The sequence below is a fragment of the Castor canadensis genome, chromosome 4, assembly GCF_047511655.1.
Source record: "Castor canadensis chromosome 4, mCasCan1.hap1v2, whole genome shotgun sequence".
In the NCBI taxonomy this organism is placed as follows: domain Eukaryota; kingdom Metazoa; phylum Chordata; class Mammalia; order Rodentia; family Castoridae; genus Castor; species Castor canadensis.
The window spans coordinates 83,919,583-83,933,401 of NC_133389.1; positions in this window are offsets into that span (position 1 = coordinate 83,919,583).

A 13,819-nucleotide genomic window follows, 5' to 3' on the forward strand; every position below is an offset into this window, starting at 1 on the left:
GGCATCACCTCTTCTGTCCCCCTGATGTGGACACCCTCGCATCCACACTTGGGCTCTGCAACCTGCATGGTGCACCCTCTGCATGGACGTCTAAGACTCCAGCACTTTGTATGGAGCTATGGGAGCCTCCTCCCCTCCCCGAAAAAGTCCTTTTCACATAGCTCAGGACCATTCTTATGGACACCAAATTGGTTTTGTGTTGCTTTTTTTTTGCTATGATTTGAACATATGTCCTCCAAAGGCTGATGTGCTAGAGGCTTAATACCCAGCCTGTGGTGCTACTGAGAGGTGGTGGAAGCTTTAAGAAATGGAGCCTGTTGTGAGTTCTTACTGTCCTGGGGGTGGGCCTTGCAGGGATACTTGCAAGGGTAGTAGGACTCTGGCTCCTTCCTCCTCTTCTCTCTTTTGTGCCAGCCAGGAGACGAATGACTTCGCTATGTGCTTCCTGCCATGATGTACTGGCTTGTCACAGGACCAACAGAAAGGGGTCCATCCAACCATAGGCTGGATCCTTCAAAACTGTCAGCCAAAATAAACCTTTTCTCTTTGCAAGGTGGTTATCTTAGGTATTTCTTAGAGTAACAAAAAGTTGACTAGCACAGTGTTATAACAAATTACCATAATCATATGGCTAAAACAACAAGAGGTCAGAAGTCTAAAAGTGGGTTTTCAGAGTTATCTTCCCTGTGAATGGTCTAGGGGAGAATCTGTTTCTTTGGTTTTATAGCTTCAAGAGGCTGCATCCATTCCTTGGTTCGTGGTCTCTTTCTCCACATTTAAAGCTACCAGTGTAGCATTTTCTCTCCTCTCGGACCTCTACTTCTGTTCCCAAATCTTTTTCTCTGTATGGCCCACCCTTTCTGTCTCCTTCTTACATGGACCCTTGTGATTACCTTGGGTCCGACAAGTAATCCACCATGATGCCCCTGTTTCACAGTGCTTGACTTAATCACACATGTAAAGTCCTTTGTACAAATAGTTAGGTTGTAAATGCACAGATTCTGGGGATTACAGAATGCACATCTTTGGGGGCAGGCTAGTATATTCAGCCTCCTGTAGGCCCAGTTCACTCCCCTATGTAGATTTTGAAGTGACTTATTCAGGAAGAGAAAGAAATGAAGGGATGAGAAGGGGAAGAAAAGGAGACTGAGTGGATCATCTCATGTGTATTTTATAGATGATAAAACCGAGCACTAAGAGATTTCATAATTATCCCAAACCTTATGGGCTGGGGATGTAGCTCAGCAGTAGAGAGCTTGTCTAGCCTGCACAAGGCCAGTTTTGATCCCTAGCAACAACAATAACAACAATAAAACAAAACCCAAATCAGAATCTCAAGTTTATATAAGTATCAAGGCCAAGACCCAAATGCAAATGGAGTGTTCCTAAGATACAGGACTTCTTTTATCATTCTTGGTGTCCCAGGTTGTCACTTTCCAAATTGCTCTCTCTGTCATACTCGAAGATCCTCTCAGCATTCAGAAGTTTATCTGGAGGTGAAGCCCAGTGATGGCGCATCATGTCTGATTATGGTATTGTGTCCATGACAACATCGTGCTCTCTATGCTTTCTGGAGAAAGAGAAAAAAGCCACTTGTGGTGATCACCACTTTACTTTCTTCTCTTGACCTTATCTGTAGCTGTGCAGGAGATGTACATGACATTTGTCATTACCTCAGTAGATACAAATGCCTCTGTGGGGGCAGAAGGGAGGCTGGAGTACTGAGGTGACAGCTCTACAACTGTTTCCTTGCTGACAGAGTAGCAGCAAAGCCTGGTGGCCTCACGTGTTAACAAAACAAGCCAAACACCAGCTTCCAGTGCTTATGGAGTCAGTGAGGATCCAGCCACTGGCCACAGCAAGGAAACCCCTGTTATCAGAGCACTGTCAGCCACTGTATACCGGGGTGCAGACCCATCTGCTGGCCCAGAATTCTTAGGTGATCTCAGAATTGGAGAGCTGGAACAAGATTTTCTGTCATTTGGTTTCACCAGGAAGGAGGTGAATGGCTAAGATTAGAAAGGAAAAGAATGAGGTATAAAATCTTTTCCAGGTTCTGTTTAGAAAAAAAGAGCCCCTTTCTCTTAAATATTCAAATTCTTGTTTTACTGCCCCCATAGGTGCTCTCCACATTGTGGGGGATTTGTAATTAAGAGGCAGGTACAGACCTTGGTCCTGCCATCCCTTCCATCGCCATGGTGTGATGCCAGTGGCACCACCATGCTCTAGGACCACTGGCCTTGATTGTGGAGACTTGGCTCTTCCTCTCCCCCAGTACACTCTAAATCTGGCCTCCCTCAAATAAGATACCTTGTTTATCTCTGACCACTGGGCCCCAAATTCCACACTGACCTTCATTGCTTGGTGTGATTGCTTCTCAGCTCAGTTCTGAGAAAGAAAGGCTGAGATGCCAGGGTAAAACAGAAGGAAACAAATGAAGAAATCACAGGGGCACAAGATGATTGATTTCCCCAAATACAAATTTCTTATTCTAATTCTTCCTACAAAGTGTCTTGGCTGGTGAGAACTCCAGGCATGCTGTCTTGGGCACCTTTCTGCCCTAAAGCCTCAGTTGGTTTGGCCACTGCTGGGATGCCTGGGATTCTCTTTTTTGGGTGATTTCTCCATCTTTCTGCTTTGGTCCTAGGTTATCAACCCACCCTCCTCACCCCCCATTCTGGCTGTCCTGTCTATAACCTGGCAGCTGTCCTGGTCCACATGGAGTCCTGTCTTATAAAAGTTTGCTTGGCTAGTGAACATTTATTCACAAGCTCGATGGGTTGTTTTTACCCTATGGGCTGCACTTTTTATACTTTTATATGTTACTAATTTCCCAAACATTTAAAAAAGTAATACATTATTATGGAATTAAGTCATACAAAGCAAAGTTAAGCAAATTTTAAAAAACAAGATATAACAAAATTGAGCTACCTCAAAGCAAATGTTACTGTTTGGTGTGTACCCTTTTATATCTTTCTCTAAAATCATACACACATGCACAGTTACGAAGACTTTTTTTCTCCTATAGATGTAGGATTATACTCTGTATCACTTGCAATTGGCTTTTTTTTTCATTTAATTTTTCATGTTGTTTAACTTATGTCTTGGTAGACTGTTAACCCCTTACTCTATCAAAGGCTTGTGGTTCCCCACCATGCTTTGGCAGAATGCTGGGTTTCCCCAAGTTGAATCAAGGTGCTTAATTGTTCACATCCAGTAATAACCATCTTTGGTTCAGTTTTCAGAAAAAGGAAATGAATAAGTACAACTTTCACCATTTTGACTCTCTGCCAGGACTTTTTATCAAAACATTGGCTGTACTACCACTTGGACACAACAGACTTTAACCCAAAGTGATTTCTAAATTACTACAAAATTATACTTAATTATCTTCAGTTTAATCTGCCAAAATTTCATGAGGTCTTGCCAAGATCCCCGTAACCTTGAGAGACCCTGCTACTTTCTTATTTTTGGGATACCTTGTGGGTTTAGGAGGTAGAGTTGACCTACATCCACACTTTGAACTTGATCTAGCTGTCGGGGAGTGGGTACTAAGCCAGAGGATGTAGAACTGCTAAGCACTTGGGGCTCATACCACTCTGTCCAGAAAGGTAGAAGGAATTCTCTCTACCTGCAGGATAGAGGTGAGTGAGAAGTCAGGTTGGCTGGGGTTCTGGAGAAGGTTATAATGCCCTGGCAGAGCAGCACCTGGAGCCTCTGCAGGGCAACAGAGGACTGGGCCAGGTGAATGGTCAAGTTGGAGTGAGTCCTGGAGGGGTACATGGTGGAGGTACAGGGAGTGGACTGGTAACATGGGAATACCAGGGCATTGGAGATGTCTTTCAAGGCCTCCCATAAAGACACTAGAGAGCAGTAGGAACTCTGAAAGGAAGCTGGGGTTCCTCCACAATGTTCCTTACCAAGTGGTGACTCACCTGTACGTATGTGTCTGGGATGAGGAATTTTCACCAGGGACAGAAGGTCTAACTCAGAGTGGCTCCTGTTGTTGAAGAATGAAGAACTCCTATAATTGCTGCACATGTTAGATTCTGTAGCTGAGGCAAAATACTTGAAGTAATCAACTTAAAAGAAGGAAAGGCTTATTTTGCCTCGTGGTATCAGAGGTTTCAGCTTGTGGTTGCTTGGTCCTGTAGTGGCACAGTATATAAATGTGGAAGAACAAGGCTGCTTACCTTATGGTGGCTGGGAAGCAAAAGAGAGAGAAGAGAGACCAGAGTCCCAATATTCCCTTCAAGGGCACTTTCCCAGTGATTTAACTTCCCCCGTCTAGGCCTCACCTCTTCAAGGTTCTGCCACTTCCCAATAGCACCATGGCTGAGAAACAAGCAGTTAACACATGAACTTTTGGGGAATGCTTCCAAGCTATATCCCTGCATATAAGAGCTCAAACAACCTCCCTAGGATCTGGCTTCCTCATGCCCATCTCTCAGTTCCACTTTTGTCTGTGACGACTCCATTCTCACACAGGCTGAGCTCTCCCTCAGCTTCAGACATGTCTGCCAAAGCTCCAGCCTTTGGCTCCCTCAGCTTTAAGCCATTCCTGCATCAATCGCCAGGCCAGGAAACAGACTACATGGATCAGCACAGGTCCTAAACTGCCATCCTGGGTAGGGTGATTGCCTGAGAAAAATGGAGAAACCCTAAGAAGTGTGTGAGGGTAGGGGTATTGTGATGCCAAAACCAATGACCTAAAATTTAAAATAAATACTGGTCAACTTGAATTATTGAATATCTGTGAGGAACTCTTAGAGAAGAGGAAGCTGAGGCAGGATAAGGTGGCTGTTTTCCTTGCATGGAGGTCTTCACAGGGAAGCAAGTCGTTTTTCCTAGCAGTGTGTGAGGTCAAGTCCTGAGTTCTGAGTCCTGTGTCCGGGTGTGGAGGCTCTTCTATGCCAAGATCCCATACTCCAAGATGGCCACCAATCAGGTAACACATTTACATAACGTGTAATCATGGTTCTCTCACCACAGACAAAATAAGAGTGAATGGAATAGTGTCTGGCAGAAAGTGAGACAAGAGCAAGAGTTTTTAGTTGTGAAGACTTCTGGGAAACATAAAAAGAGTTGGCTGATCCTAGTGTTAAATGGTGAGCTTTATAGATTGACTTGAATGAATGCCTTCAGATGGAGAAATAGAGGAAACAGTGGTTTTTGTCGTAGAAATCTGCAATGGATGTTGGGCTGTTCTCATGGCCCTGAGTGTGTTCATTATTGGGGCAGGACTTTTCACTGTCCAACGTCTTGATCATTTAACTCTTTCTCAATTCCCCTTTCTGAAACAAAACCCACAAGACCTGCATGTACCTCTTGGGTTCTGGTGGGGCTGCCATGGGGTAGAGGAAAGGAACTGAATGGTCCAGCACCATACATGACTGGCTTCCTCCCTCCCTCCCTCCCTTCCTCCTTCTCTCCTTCCTTCATACTGGGGTTTGAATTCAGGGTCTCACACTTGCTAGGCAAGCACTCTATCACTTGAACCACAAAGTCAGCCCCTACATGGCTCTCCTCCTAGCTTCAGGTTTGGGTCTGGAGCAGGAGAAGGAAAGCAGGAGCACAAGGAAGAAGGAGAAAAGAAGGGGGCAGGGAAGGGAAAGAAGACCTATGTGCGCATGCATGTGGGATTTGCATGCACTGGGAGAAAGCTTAGGGTAGAGGGCTGCAATTGAAGTTGCCATGGAGACCTGTAAGCGCTCCCCCATGGTTGGCACTTGCATGAGTGATGAATTTGACTTGAGCTTCTCATAGCAGAGGAATGTGGTCAGGGCCTATTTATGCAGTGGGAGCCTGGCACACTGGGCAGCCAGGGTGACATGGTCCCTTCATTGCGCATCTGGCTGGCTTCCCTCTATGTCGTGAGGTTCCATGTGAGGATGTGGAAGATGCCAAACACAGTTCTCCGAAGCTGGGGAAATGAGACAATTGACCATAGTAAACTTGCTATTCTTTGTTCTCAATCTCTCTCTCTCTCTCTCTCTTTCACATACACATACTTCTCAAATCCCCTGTATTATATTACTGTTGAAATGTTCCTGAACTCTCAGCACCAGGATCATATGACAAAATGCATGGGGGTTTGCTTTTAAATCTCGCCTGAGAGAGAAATGAAAATGACTTGCAGGGTTTTGACACAACGATCACACATAAAGAAATTTTTATCCCCCACCCCTTGAATAAATAAGAACTTGTCAAATGCCATTATCATATCAGATAGATCAGAATTCGTCTCAGTTTTTTTTGGTGGTCCTAAAAGTAATAAAGAGTTATACCCGCATTCCAAGTTATGTTTGGATTATCGAAGACATCATGACCAAAGATTTGTCTACCCTGAGGGCGGATGGAGTTGAGCTAATTTCCTCCCTGGAGTTGGGGGGCCACAGTGGCCTCGCTGAGCCATAAAATGCCACTGCGAGTTCTGGTCTTGACTATTATGTTCCAGCCATTGGGCCTGGATTTTCCAGTGTGACCAGCTGGGAGTCCAACCTGCACATTCAGAATTCTGGCTGAGGGGTGGGACTTGTTTTCCATTATTGCTTTCCATTTGTTTGGGTGGGGGAAGGAAAATCCATTGTAATAAAGACCTTGGCAGGAGCTGAGCAGTACGCAGGAATTATTCCCTGCCACTGCTCCTCCATTAAATAAATAAATTGCTGTTGTCTTTGATTTTTCATCAGGGGACTTTGACAGATCTCAGATGGTGACTTCAGATTTAAAGTCTTATTTGAGTTCCTTTAGCATCGAGTGAACTGACCACAGTGATAATGTCAAGTAAAAAGTCATGCCTGCTCACCTACAGGTGAGGAAGGATGGAGACAGACGGTATCTATGTCTCCATCTGCCATTTCATTGGTTCTTTTCTAATGAAGACAGATACCAAGCAACTCTGGTTTATCCAGCTACTTAAAGGTGTAACTGACTTCCCAATTTATTAACAATGGGTGATTCATTACCATGACAATTGGGAAAAACTGATTACCTTTGAATTTCTGATGAGGTAATTCTGCCTCTGCAGCTCGTAATGAATCACCAGTTTCCCTCCCTCCTCTGACCTAATTTTCCAAATCATGTACCTGTATAAAATATTGTGCAGAGAGGGTACGTCTATTTATCTTACAGGAGTTCTCTCCTTCTGAATTCAAGAGAGAAGACAACCCCTCCAACTGGCAGGGAAGATTCATGAATGTTCTGGGTTTGGAATTCACCAAAGCCTAATCTCCCAGACAAGCAATCTGCAGGTGACAAGGCTAGGGGCTGTCATCTGCCTCTGTTACTCTCGAGTTTGCACTTGATGGAAGTGGGAAAACTATAAGGAAAATAGAGTTCCACTTTCCACGTGGAAAGAAGGTACCTAAACCTTAGTCTTAGAAGGATGGGAAGGTCAGGGGAGTGGCTCAGGCCTGTAATTCCAGCTATTCAGGGGGTGGAGACTGGGATAATTCTGGTTCAAGGACAGTTTGGGCAAAAAGTAAGATCCTCTCTCAATCAATAAGCTATCCTTGGTGGTGTGTAGCTGTAATCCTAGCTATGAGAAAGGCATAAGTAGGAAGATGGTGGTCCAGGTTCCCTGGGCAAAAAATATGAGACCCTATCTGAAAAATAACTAAAGCGAAAAGGGCTGGGGTTGTGGCCCAAATGGTAGAGTGCCTACACAGCAAGTGTGAGACAGTCTTGAGTTCAGAGCCCAGTAACTCCTGTCCCTCAAAAAAAGATGGCACCTCCTGTAATAATTCTGAAAGAATTTATAATGTGGCAACAGGACTCAAGGGACTCACAATTGTTAGCTTAAATAAATGGTGCCATGAGTTACCAGGGAGCCTCAGAGCCAATGGGTCACTATGAAAATTGATAATTGGTCTTGGGCTAATCATGCAGGCTCCCAGCCATGGGACTCCGCCCCCACGTCCATAGGGGTACCTTGAGTAAGCCCACTCCTTTGTCAGGACAGTGTGTGGGAGAGGCTGCCCCGGGTCTCCTTCACTTAATCACTGTGACTGCTGTCTTCTTTTCTTTCTTCTACTGGGAGAAGCATCCGCACTGCAGTCTCTGTTTTTAGATTCCTGCTTTAAAATACTGTAATACTTCCCTATCATCTGGACCAACCAGGTCTCGGCTAACGCTGAGGCCAACAGACCCGAGGCTCATTTCCTGGACACATGCAGGCAATTTGATTTCTTTTAATACCATCCCATGGGCCTTTGGGGGACATTTAAGATCCAAACCGTAGCAGCTGTTGAGACTGAGAACCTTGACAAATGAAAGTGGAGTAAGAGTGTTCTGGCTGGATCCACACTGACCGGTGCTCTCAGTGAAGGACGGTTTTTTGAGGCATGGACTGTATGTCTTACTTGTCTTAGTTGTCCCTAAGCGCTCAGGAAGGTAGACATTCGGTACATACTTATTAAAAGGAATCAAAGTTTGGCTCAGTTAAGAATCAAGACTCATACAGAGAGGAGAAAATAGGAGTTTAGGAGAAGTTAACATTTCAGGGTTGTTTTGAGTACCTGCTAGGTGCTAACATATGCTTAGGTGACTTGGGGAGTTCAAGAAGTATTGGGATATAGTTCTAGAGAAAATGAAGCGCACTGGACTACATGTCAAGGACCTAGGTGCCGGGATGGCTTGGCTCCAAAGGGGTGGCTTTGAAGGAGCTACTTAACATAGCTGCCCCTCAATTTAATCATCCAAACCAAGTGCATCTTCCTCCCTCCTTTCCCTCTCTTCCCCCCTTCCTTCCTTTCTTAGGAATGCTCTGAGCTCCTCTGACCCTGGGCCTTTCCCCTCCTGTGTCAGACGCTACTGTTTTGTAAAAACGACCGCAGGCCTGGTAGCTAGAGTCCACATACATTTTCTTGCAGCTTGGGAGACAAAAATCCTATGAGAGGCTTGGCTTTTCTTCCAGGCTCATTGGTAGTGGGCAGAACATAGTTTTCTGAGTAATACGTTGAGACTCCTGCTTCCTTGTTGGTTGCAGCCAGGTGTTGTTTGTACTCCAGGAGGCTTCCTGCCATCCCTGCCACTAAGTCCTCTCCACAGTGGAGCAGTTTGCTCTTGTGAAGATGGCAGGACACTCCCTCTCACTCTGAATCTCTCCAACCTGTTTTTAGAGCTCACCTGATCAAGCCAGGCCCACCTAGGATGCTCTTCTATTTGATTAACTCAGAACCAACCAACTTAATTACATCTGAAAGATCTCTGTGACACAACAGAGTGGTCTAACAGGAATAGTAGTCATCAAATTCCCAAGTCTCACTCACAATCAGTTGTGTGTGTGTGTGTGTGTGTGTGTGTGTGTGTGTGTATGTGTGGAGTTACACTGGTGGACACACTGAGAGGGGACATCTTGGAGACCATCCTGGAATTCCACATGGCCCTTCCTGACCACCAAAAAGGACTTTGTTATGAACCATGTCACCCTTTCTGAGGAGCAGGGCTTAGGGCAGAGGTTCTCAAGGAGACTGGTCCCAGGGGACTTTTGCTTTATCTGGAGACATTTTGGGGTACCACAGATGGGGAGGGGATACAAGCATCCAGTGAGGAGAGAAAGCTAAACATCCTGCAATGCACAGGATGGCTTCCCTGTCCTTAGTAGCAAATTATTGGAGTGGGGACAGGGGACATATGTCTCTAGTGCAAGTAAAGGGGGATGGAACTGGGACCCTGATAGCAGGCACAGGTAGGGGTGGAGCAGCTGGTACAGCCACAGGGAACAGAAAGGGACAAGGGGAATGAGCATGAGTCTCTCCATGCATGACCTACGATGTGGGACATTCATCCCAGGGGACATACAGCAGGTGCAGAAATGCTGAGAAATCAGGAAGTGTGAGGCTACAGTCTCCTAACATAGCTGGGCCTGCCGCAGGGTGAGATGGGGAATGGGCCATCCAAGGGGAGCCACCATCTAAGAAACGAGGACAATCAATATGTGATATCATGGAAACACGCCCTACCTCAACTACCTTTCTGTATGCTCAAAACATTTTCTATACCTTCCTTGCTAGACTTGTGGACTTCCGAGGGACAAAAAAGATCCTGTAGGGTTGAACTCTCAGGCTCAAAAGCCCTTGAGCACTGAGTGGCTGCTGTTAAGGACCAAGGCACTTGTGGGCCTGGACAACATCCCCTTGCCCGTTTCCTCAGACTGTATCAATGACTGGCTCCACTGATTTTCTTTTTGGCAGTGCTAGGAGTCAAACTCAGAGCTTCATGCCTGCTAGCCAAGTGCTCTACCACTGAGTCTGAAAATCAGAATTTTATTTCAACTATTGGCAGTGGATTCAATAATAGTAAGAGTGTGTCAGGGTATAGTGCAGTGGTAGAGTGATTATCTAGTGTGCATGAGGCTCTGAGTTCTGTGTCCAGCATTGGGAAGGAAGGAAGGGAGGGAAGGAAGGAGGGAGGAAAGGAAGGAAGGAAAGACACGAGGGAGGGAAGCAGGGAGGAAGGAAAGAAAGGAGAGAGGGAGGGAAGGAAGGAGAAAGGGAGGAAGGGAGGAAGGAAGGAAGGAAGGAAGGAAGGAAGGAAGGAAGGAAGGAAGGAAGGAAGGAAGGAAGGAAGGAAGGAAGTCACTATGCAGGATAAAATTTCCAGCGTGACAGGCTGTACCTGCATTCACACCACAGTACTTTGCAGCTCATTTGGAACAACCAGTCAATGAGCCCTAGCATTTGTGCTGGTTAGTGGAGATTAATTTTTGTCGTAAATCCACTTGGGTGTGGTGGAGTCCAGGGCTGGGATGGGGAGGCTCATTTTCCTCATTTGCAAAATGTACGCATACTTTGTTCCTAGGTTTTGTCTGCAGGTTAAACAAAATAGAAATAAAGTTCCTAGGACAGTGCCTGGCGTTAGCTCAGCTTAGTAAATGTTAGCTTCTTTTCCTTTTTCCCTAACTCTACTGATGCTTTTATCCATTGGGGAAAAAGCCCCATAACTTTTGAGGCAGGGCTGTGATCTGACTGGTCCAAGCTTGCCGGTCCTGATCCAAGTCAGGAGCCTGACATTTTAGCTCTGGAAGTTCATCTTAAGCGATATCATCACTGTCTCTGTCATTTAAATGCTTTCTCTCAAGGTCATCTTGTAGAATGTCACCAGTCACTTATTCTATGCAGCAAATGGATTTTCAGTCCTTTCAAAGGAGATCTTTAGAGATGGGAGACAGGAGGACTCTGGGGCACTGACAGTGGACAAGAGGGTAGAGGACGGATGTGTGGGAGCTGAGCCTGTCCCCACTCCCGTGTTAAGCATGGTTTGTGGCACAGCCTTATTGCCAAATCTCCCTCTTGCTCCATTGTGCCCTTCCTTTTCCTCTATGCCATTTCTTTCCTGCCAGCCTTGGGTTGTGGTTTGATGTTTTAACCACTCTAAGTGACCTCCATGTTCTTGTTGTTTCAAATGTGATCCAGTAGCTTTCGAGGACAGCTTTGTCTGCATCCTTTCTGTTTGGATTATAGAATATCCCTTTATTTTCATTTTCTTTCTTTCTTTTTCTTTTTTTTTTTTTTTTGTGGTGCTAGGGATGGAATCCAGGGCCTCATGCATACTAGACATGAACCATGCTACTAGGCCACACTCCCAGCCCTCATTGTCACTATTTTAAAAATACTTCATGGTTTGTAGTTTCCTCCTCTTTCCCTCCACCCCTTCCTCCCTCATTCCCTTTCTTCTTCCCTTGGTCCTCTCCTCTCCTGTAACTACCAAACACATAATACTCATATTAATGTCCCTAATCAGCCAAATCACCAATCTACACATTAGATAAAATGAATGCTCTATGACCAATCATACTGTCACAGAGCCAAAATGGGGACCCAGTGGGTACCAGTGGTACCCACAGTTCATCCTGACCATCATCTGTAAGGAAGTCTGGCTCATTCTTCATTTTCATCCTGTAAGGTGATGGCCTAGTGTTTACCAGGTAGTACTACAATGTCTCTGCGGTGCAAAGACAGTGACGACCCTCGACCCTCACCCTTGTTCTCACAGTGCTGTAGGTTTAGTGAGGAAGATTAGCATCAGACAAGTAATCAGGGCTCCCTCCCCCACAAAGTGGGAGAGGTAAGTGCTGGCAGGAAAGGCCCACAGCTCTACCACAGCTTGGAACAAGAGTCTGCTTTGTGGGTGAGTAGCATATAGGGAGGGGAGCATGGATCTTCCTTGCAGGACTGAGGCTGCCACCCAATCATCTGAAGGATGACTCTGCAGAGCTCAGAATGGAGGATCAGCAGTGCTGAGCTAGGGAACCATACTGAGTGAGAAGCAAGGCAGAGATCTCATGGCAAGTGCAAAGGCCCAGGGGTTGGACCCCAGATTTGGAGGGGTAGATCATGGATGATGAAGTTGGAGCAGTGAACAGGGACCAGACAGGGGTTCCTGTAGCATTCACTAATGATTCTGGTCTTTGTCCTCAGTCCATTGGATATCTTTATCAGATCTGTGTTTTCAAAGGTGCTCTCCAGCTGTTGTGTTGGAAACATAATAGAAGAGAAAGTGTGGGTTCAAGGATGCCAGTCAGGAGGGTTCTTGATGGCACTGGGATTTGAACTCAGGGCCTCATGCTTGCTAGTCAGGCACTCTACCACTTAAGTCACTCCACCAGCCCCAGGAGAACTCTTTGGAAGTTCCAAAGGAAGACAAGGATAGCTTGGGTGAGGATGGAGTTGTGGTCATGGTGGCCTGTGCCAGGGGACATGTATGTGGGTGACTGTTGGCCTGGGAAGAGGGTGGTGAGTGAGGGGAGGTGGCCTGGTCAACTCCAGGTGTCTGACCTGGGACTACAGTGGGCAGTTGGCTGAGGGTGGGCCAGAGTGTCCCTGCCAGGCCTGAGGTGCAGGGCCAGGCTCTCCATGTCTCTCTTGGAGGTTATCTCTCTCCATCTTCATTGTCTGGCATTCCCTTACTGCTGTGAAATGCAGTTGCATGGGGTCCAATTTGAAGTGTGTTTCTGAGTTGGAGGGTTTGGTTTTAGTTGAGGTAGCTGCATTCCCACTCCCACAAGCCCCCTGCAAAGTCAAGTAGAAACAGATGTTTAACAAGCTCCTGGCACCAAAAGACTCAAGGATCAAGGGCCAGAGTGATTGGGGGAGGCCTGGGAGTTTTGAAGTGTTGGCCACATGAGAAGATGTTTAGAAAGTGTCTTGTGGGATGGCTGGGACGGCACTGAGCTGCCGAAAAGCAAGGCTTCCCCTCCATCCTTATCTTTGTTATGACTGCAGTAGGAGCTGCAGAGGGGGAAGAAGGACCTTGGGGCTGATTCCTGGAAACTTCCAGTCCCGCTGTGGGTAGTCACAGGCTGGACAGTGAGACAGAGTGGGGAGCTGTCCGTCCCTCACTGGAGAAGGTGGTTGTCCCTAAGGACTGTGGGGGACAGCATTCCTGGACTGGGCAACTGAGACCACACCATGTCCAGCAGCTTGTGGCAGCACAGCCTTAGAGGTTGTCAGCCTCTCATCACTGTGCCAAACGCCTGACAAGAAAGATGTAGTTTGGTTTCTGGTGTCACAGGTTTCAGTCCCTGCCTGCCTGGCTCCATTGCTCTGGGCTTGAGGCGAGGTAGGACACCATGGTGGAGGGTATATAGCAGAGAAGAGTTGTGGCAGTCAGGAGGCAGAGAGAGAGAGAGAGGGGGAGAGAGAGAGAGAGAGAGAGAGAGAGAGAGAAGAGAGAGAGAGAAGAGAGAGGGAGGAAGAGAGAAGGAGGAAGAGAGAGAAGAAGGAGAACATGAAGAAGAGGAGGAGAAGTAGAAGAAGAAGAAGAGAAAGAGGAAAAGGAAGGAGGAGGAGGAGGAGAAGGAGAAGGAGGGTTCAGG